Source organism: Hipposideros armiger, unplaced genomic scaffold (genome assembly GCF_001890085.2).
Source record: "Hipposideros armiger isolate ML-2016 unplaced genomic scaffold, ASM189008v1 scaffold_97, whole genome shotgun sequence".
In the NCBI taxonomy this organism is placed as follows: domain Eukaryota; kingdom Metazoa; phylum Chordata; class Mammalia; order Chiroptera; family Hipposideridae; genus Hipposideros; species Hipposideros armiger.
The window spans coordinates 158,439-165,873 of record NW_017731447.1 but is presented as its reverse complement, the minus strand read 5'-3'; positions in this window follow the sequence as shown (position 1 = coordinate 165,873).

Genomic DNA, 7,435 nt, shown 5'->3' with positions numbered 1-7,435 from the left:
CGGAAGTCCAGAGAAACATAACAAAATAACTCAGTGCTGCGGCTTATTGGACCTTCATGGGGCCTGAGGGATCGGAGGGCCAACTGTCTCTCCTGGCAGGACTGAGACGAGGGCGAATCAAGTGAGGTGGCCAGGATGCAAAATTTAAGGAGGTGCATGTGCTCGGGCTCCTATTAGGCTGTCCCCACCCTAGTCCGGACCCCCCTTCAAGGAATCTTCTCTACAACTGCTGCATGGGACCATCATAGGCTTTTCCCAGAGGTGACACTGCAGATAGCACCATGGAAAACCATAATGGGTTACTTAAGGAATGTGGTTCAATAAAAGTGGGGCAGGGGTGGGAGGTGGAGGGGATCCTTTCAAATGTCTGTTTGCCACTTGGCTTTCAGGGTATGCCATAAAAATGCTGAACGGGAGGGGGTAAGTGAGAAAACAGCTTTGCTTCCATTCTCAGACATTCTAGCATGCATTTTTAATACAACTTGATTTTTTTTCCTCCTTGTCGCCTGTGAGTGTACATTCACGCATGTATGTGTATGCGTGACGGTAGCTGTTGGGCTCCAGGTCCATTTTCTGATGGATGGATGGATGGATGGGAAGCCAAAGACCTTTTATTTTAGAGGTGGCAAATAAAATGTATTTATTATTCTTTATCTCCTGCCTGGTGTGGGATGTCATTTATTTCCACTCAAGAGACACGAATGCCATGTGGTGCCTGAAGAGCCAAATGACAGGGAGGAAGTGGACCAAAAGCTGGCCCAACAATGGGCAGGTGAGGGGCCCCAGCCGGCTCTCCTGTCATTCATGGGGGCTTCCATTTAATAACATGGGTGAGACGTGTGCAGCAGCGGCAGTAAAAATGTCATGGTAAGGAAGAACTGGCAGGGTCAAATTAACAACAGTGTGGGACTCGATTTTTTTTTAATTATGCTTTTTGTTTTAATGATAATTTTTTTTAAGATTTTTATTGGGGAATTGGGGGGATGGGAACAGCGCTGGGGAATTGGGGAAGGGGAACAGACAAGTTGCTGTCGTTTTGGTCTTCAGTCTAGTTGTGGAGGATGTTGCTTCACTGGCCCAAGTTGATAATTTTTTTAAAAAATCCAAGCCCCTTGGCCATCTCTCTCAAGGCTGGAGAGTGGGATGGGGTGGGATGATTAGGGCCTGGACGTTAGAAGACCTGGCTGTGCCACCCACCGGCTTTATAATTGGAGGCAAATCATGTCTTCTCAGTGGCACCCTGGGTTCCCACCTAACCCTTGGACCCCTTAGGGCCAGTGACATTCGAAGGAGATGCTATGTATGCCTGTGTTTGGAAACGCTAAGGTAAGTGCAATACACGCATAGGGAATTAGCAATGCTTTTCAGAACAACACATCTTTTTTCAAGTGGCGCGATGCAATGAAGGCGGGAAGGTCCTATGTGGCCTTGACTTTTCTCTATGAACAGACACATGGGCAAAGGCCCCCTCCACAAGGGTTCAACGTGGGTTTTTGTGTTAGGTACGAATCCCGCCCCCTCCTTCACCTCCCTCGTTCACCCCTGCGAGCTGGTGAGGGGCAAAGAGGGACGCAAGCTTTCTCCTGCTGACTGTGGGTCTGGAAGTCGCCCTCTGTACCTCTAGCCCAGCAAGGGAGCTGGGTAGGTCATTGCCTGGACCCATGGCCACAAGGGGGAGAAGCTACATGGCATATTGTTTTGTAAAGCCCTGTTTCCAAAGAGGCTGTTTTTGTGGCAGTTCGATTGTGGTTTATTGAGGGGTTTGAGGAGAAAAGTATTGGCTCATCTCTCATGGCTGAATAAAAGGGCCAGCTTAATAGGAGAGCAGAGAAGAAATCCTTGTTTCCCTTCGCTTAGCTACCACCATTTTATTAGCCTAGGAACAGAACTGCTATTTAAGTTGATAAAAGCCAGATTTGCTTGTTAAATAAATCACCGGAGCCTGGTGGTGCTATAGAGAATTTTCCCCCTCAAGAGCTGGCCCCCAGGCTGGGTTTTACACCGTGTTTAGAGCGCTGGATGAAAACTGCAGGCAGCCAGCGGCTTAAAAACCTAAATTGTGGCGCCACCTGCAGGAGAGAAGAAATATCAACATTATCCCAACTCTCAGCAGAGACTGGGAGGGGTACAAGCCTTCCGCAGTGACATTGCGCTGGATACCGAGGTCAGGGTTGCCGACAAAGAAGGGCGCCGACTCCCCACTGACCCCTGCTTCCTGGTGTGTCACCCCATGTCCACTGTACACTTCAGCAGCCTTCAATCTGCATGCTCCTCAAAAGCTGCCATTTTGAGGTACCAACGGTTGCTCTCAAGATTCTCAATCCATGGAAACAAATTTATTCTTGCCTCTGTTTCCCAAGGGGTTTGAGTAAGCCTCTAACCCAAGGGTTAGAAAAATGACTGTCTTTGGAGGAGGGTAGGAAAGAGCATCCCTGTGTCAGCACAGTTCCTAACTGTAGTTTGAACTTGGTGGCTGGGTATTGTTAGTAGACCCAAACTGTCCCTGGCTTCTCTAGCCTGTGGGTGCTAGTGAGGATGCAACAATATTAACCTCTGAACCTCAACTCCCCGGCTTCTCCTGATTATTCCAGGCTTTGTACCACTGACACCCCCCATTATGAGACCCCCAGTGGTGGGTCTGCTCAGTAACGAGTCTGATCATATTATTCTCTATGAGTCTTGACATGGAAATCCACAAGCCGCAAGCCATTTGATGGAAGGACATCTCTGCACCACCTCTGCCAGCCAGCCCTGCTGTTCCACTGTAACTTCCCAGGCCACACCAGGGGCTGGTGCCAAGGGAGGGAGAATACTTGACTCCCCCCAAGTCATACATGGTGTGGGTCTTGCTCATTTGGGCCATGAAGCCGCTCCTACGTTTCCTACTGCCCTACCCCCTTCCTCCCAAGAGTACTTCCTTCTCTTTCAGCTAACAAACAAAATTGTCTTTTCAAAAGAAGGAACCAGAAGTTAGAGGATGCAGTGAGGAGGGGGTGGGGGGTGTAAAGCGGGGAGAGGATGTGAGCTAACTCTAGTGGCCCAAAACAGCAGGGTCCCAACTTTTATTACAAGAGTATGTAAACACTGCAATGTGACCCTTCTCGGGGGTCCAGTCCCAGCAGGCACGAGGTCCCACAGTATGCCTGAATTCCAAGAACTACATGCAGTTCGTGGTTCCATCTTGCCTCTACCTAGTTCACTTGCCAAGTAGCTTAGGTGCATCAGTTGACCTCTCTGACTGGAGCACAAAGGCTTCAAGTCCTTTGCCTTGTGATGAAGGTAGGGTTGTGCCGATGGGTTGAATACTCTTGTCTAGTAACACACATCCCTAAGGGAGTTGCCAGGTAGTCTGAGTATAATCTTCTCAGTGACCGTGGTAACCAGCTTCCAAAATGGCCCGAATGATCCTCACCAACTGGGATTCATGCCCTCATGCAGTCCCCTCCCACACTGAGTCAGAGCTGACTTAGGTGACCGAGGAGAGATACCGTGGAAGAGACAGTGTGTGACTTCTAAGGCTGGACTCATTAAAGACATCACTGCTTCCAGCTTGGTCCCTCGGATCACTCTTTCTGGGAGAAGCAAGCTGCCGTGTGGTAAGGAGCCTCAAGCAGCCTGTGGAGAGGATCTGAGCCTTCCAACCAAGGGTCAGCACCAACCTGCCATCCCATGAGTGAGCCACCTTAGAAGAGGACCCTCTAGCTCCTGTCCAGCGTTCAGAGGATTCCAGCCTTTGAGCCTTCCAGCTGAGGCCACAGACATGATGGCGCAGAGACGAGATGTTGGATGCCAGCGGTTTGGAGGTGATTTCTTACGCAGCAGTAGATAACTGATACAGTGACTTACAGTGAGGGACTTGTCCCCCTGACCTTGGCCTCATTATCCTCTTACTCTTATTATTTGAGCCCATGTGGATTTAGAATAAGAAAGACAGACAGAGAGAGAGAGAGAGAGAGAGAGAGAGAGAGAGAGAGAGAGAGAGAGAGAGAGAGGTGCTTAATGCATGGTATTGGTTATACTGAGCAGGACTGGGCCCAGTATTCAGAGCTCCTGGCTCAAGCCTCTTAGTATAGCTCAATGTGTTCAAGGAAAAGGAGAAAATCCAGCCAGGGGGCTGGAAAGCATCACCAAGCAGAATGCTCACATCCAGCACGCACTCTCTGCTGGGCAGAGTTACCTCCAGAGTGTCAGCCTCAGAGACACCCAGCAGTGAGGTGGGAAGTGGTGCTGAGTCCTGGTCATCTTAACAAGCTTTCTGTCCCCTGCCTCTCCCAGGGAGCCTCTTGGAGGTCAGATGGAGTGGATTCTAGTGAGCACCAGTTCCTACGGTGCTAAAAATGTTCCCAACACCTGATCTTGACCCTCACTGCCCTGCCGGGCAGAGCAGGAGGGAGGTCCAAGGGCTCTTCTTATGGATAAAAGGTACAGCAAGAAGGACTGGAAATAGAAGCGGCTGGAGGCACTCTGCACAGCGCCCTGTGGGAACTTTCTCGAATCACCTTCTTTTGGCTCCAAGGAATCCCCTCAGCACTCAGCAACTTCTAGAGAAAGCAGCCCCTGAGGGTCATCAGTGGGCCAAGGCATACCCAAGGGTAGGAAGAAAGGAGGCGACAAAAAGAAGCAATGAGGAAGAAGAATACGAAGCGAAGGAGGTGCCTATACTCAGGCAGAGTAGAAAGGAAGCCACACTGTCTCAGGCAGTTTCCGGGGACGTGCACGGACCCAAGGTGACCTATTTCCTCCTTAGCATCATCCAGGACTCTGTGGCCTTGCCCCATTCTCCTTCCTCTGTTTTTAAAGGGCTTTCTCCCCAAACTCCCCTGCGGACTGCAGGCTTTGCACATGCTGGGTGTCCCTTGTGGAGTCCCCTCGCAGCCCCAAGATCACAGTGGTGTGCAGTGCCTTCAGGGTCGAAGAGACTCAGTTGTGCACAACTCTTGCCAGCTCTGTATTCTGTATGCCACCCTGAGGGCCGGAACTCAGCCGCAGTGGAAATATTTACACCATGGGAATCAGCACACACTGCAAACCAGGGCTTTTATTTTTGTGGTGAAGCAGTTGTTAACCATTTACCAGCACACCACCAGGCAGGGCCAGCTGTGGGCCAGGATCAGGTGGGTCAGCCGGCTCAGGCCTGCTTAGCTGTTCTGCTGATTATTCGTGGGCACCCAATAAATACACCACCAACCTCGCCCTGGAATAAAGGTTTCCTTCTGCCCACATTTCACCTCTAGCTGATAAGAACAACTTAATACATACTCTGTTAGTTATTTTCCCCATGTCCTATATTTAAGGAGCCTTGACTCATGTTTTTTGACACTAGAATCAAGAAGGAAAGTGGTTTTCTTTTCCTGCTAGGCAAACTGAGGCAAGGAAGGTTGGAGTAACATATCTCAGGTCACACAGGAATCTGAAATGTAAAGCTCTGAACACCTGTCGTTTACTCCTTCCACTTCAAACTTAAAATTAATACCCTGACAACAACTCTATTTTCATTCCCTCAAAGCACTGCTGTTAAAATTATGGTACACCCATCCACTAGAACATGGGGTAGATCTTACACAAATGAAGTAAATCTATGTAATCTATGCTCTGAAAAAAAGAAAAAGAAAGAAAGAAAACCCAACCAAGTGCATAACAGTGTATTTGTGTATATATTTGCATATTTTTGAATATATAGAACGGTGCATGCATATCTACGTAGGCTTATGTATACATAGAATATTTTGGAAGGCTACATGAAAAACCTAACACCAGCAGCCCCAGAGTGGGAGCCAGGGTGACATATATTTCGTTGTTTTATGGTATATCCTTCATTCTTTTTGACATTCTATCATGTGCAAGTATTGCATACGCCATTTTTTAAATAGCTAGTTAAAAAGGAACAAAAATAATGCTGCTGCTAAAAGCATCATCACACCACTAGTGCTCCATGCTCGCTTCTCGAATCCAGCCAACCCCTCCTCCACCCCATCTGTATCATATGCAAACATGTCTTTGTTCTAGTTTCCAACGATCGGCTCCATCTTGTTCCTCTGTGGGCTGCCATGAAGGTCACACAGCAGCCCATCTGCCTGGCATGATGAGCTAAACATCCCAGACAATAAGTCCTCATCTCTCACTCGCTAGACCAGCCAGCATCCTGTTTGGCCTAAGGACTTCTGTTTGGCACTAACTGTTTAGAGGGAGATTCTCAGAACGATCCAGAACATCATTTCTTTCCCTGCTAAAGTAACTTTAGATCAAGTCAAAGGTAATATTCTTCTACACCGGCATCAGTAAGCACATGGAGACTAACTCCCAGAATTGGTACAGGCTACCAATATGATCATGCCAAGAAACATTTAGAGATTAATAGGTGAGAGCTCCATAGTGAGTTATGAATAACATTAGGAACTGTGCAGGGAGAGGTGAAGAAAGACTAGAGACAGGTAAATGTCATTCCAGTTTTGCAAAAGGTGAAAATAATGTAAGTTCTGAAAAATACTAGTGAACTGGGCCCAGATTTTGACCATTGGTTCAGTAAATGGAAGACATGTCATTATTTAGAAAAAGGTATGTTGATCACTAGGGATAAGCTTGGGATCACAAAGAACAAAACCTGCCAGGCGGTCCTTGCTGTCTAACTCAAGGCGTTGAGGCTTTTGGATCAAGGAAACATAATAGGGACTATCTGAATTCCATCAAGGCATTGGATGGATTCTTTAATACAATAAAATCCCTGTAGAACATGGTGCAATGTGGGCTCGACGGATTAACTGACCGAATGGTTAAACCCCAGAGGTGTTCATGAATGAGTCAGAGATGACATGGAGGAAGGTTTTCTTGGGATAGGTGTCAGAGTTCTGTTCTCAAATGAATCCTGTTCAACAGATTTACCAATAACTTGGATAAAGATGGAGGAGCTGTGGTCATCAAATTTGTCTATGATGCAATAAAAGAAAACTATTAAATATAAGTATTTACAATCCTCCTCCTTTCTAAAGAGAAAGAAACCTTTGCTTAATGTTGGGCATTTTTGGTGTTGACTTGGGGCACCATGCCGAGGAATGAAAAAAGGTGAGAAGAGCTTAACTGATCTACATTTGAGAATTTATGGAGCTCTGCAGAAAGAAAAACGATTTGGGGATGGGGAGAAGAATGGAGCAGCAGCCTGGGAAGGAAGGTGGGGTGAGGATGAGCATTGCAGGTAGGAGGAAGACTGTGAGGATGGGGACTCTGGAGGAACATGAGCACTAGTCACCAAAAAAAAAAAAAGGAGTTTGGGGGAAGCCTTTCAGAGTGTATGATGTAATTCCTTCTTTTAACACCTCCTCAAGAGACCATCAGTATAAAACTGTAATTTTTCAGTGCTTTGAAACGTTTGACTTGGCATTTCTTTTGGATATATCTTAAGGCAGAATCAAGAAGACCCTGTTTTGGGGATGGCCAGTTA